General features: G+C 49.6%; 1 pseudogene; it reads left to right on the forward strand.

Moving 5' to 3' along the window:
- The first annotated feature begins 255 nt into the window (after positions 1 to 255).
- Positions 256 to 262, forward strand: part of LOC132874208 (nuclear ubiquitous casein and cyclin-dependent kinase substrate 1-like) — a 13607-nt pseudogene continuing 13600 nt past the window's right edge.

Consider the following 262-nt stretch of genomic DNA (forward strand, 5'->3'; position numbering starts at 1 on the left):
ATCATGCTTGCACGATAAAAACTTGCAAAGATATTAATCTAAATACATTACTTACTCATTCTAAACCTGCCGAGCTTTGCTGGCGAAGCTTTTGACCCCAGGGGGTTAAATCGGTTTTGTGGGGAGGGGCCACTGTTGCATTGTCCTGACTTTTGTTTTGCAGACCAACACGTCGGACAGAGGGCTGGGGCAGTTTTTTCCCAGGTGGTGGAGGGGGAGGAGCACCCGGTGCTGTACATCAGCCACTAGCACTTGATGCGAG

The sequence above is a fragment of the Neoarius graeffei genome, chromosome 26, assembly GCF_027579695.1.
Source record: "Neoarius graeffei isolate fNeoGra1 chromosome 26, fNeoGra1.pri, whole genome shotgun sequence".
Taxonomy (NCBI): domain Eukaryota; kingdom Metazoa; phylum Chordata; class Actinopteri; order Siluriformes; family Ariidae; genus Neoarius; species Neoarius graeffei.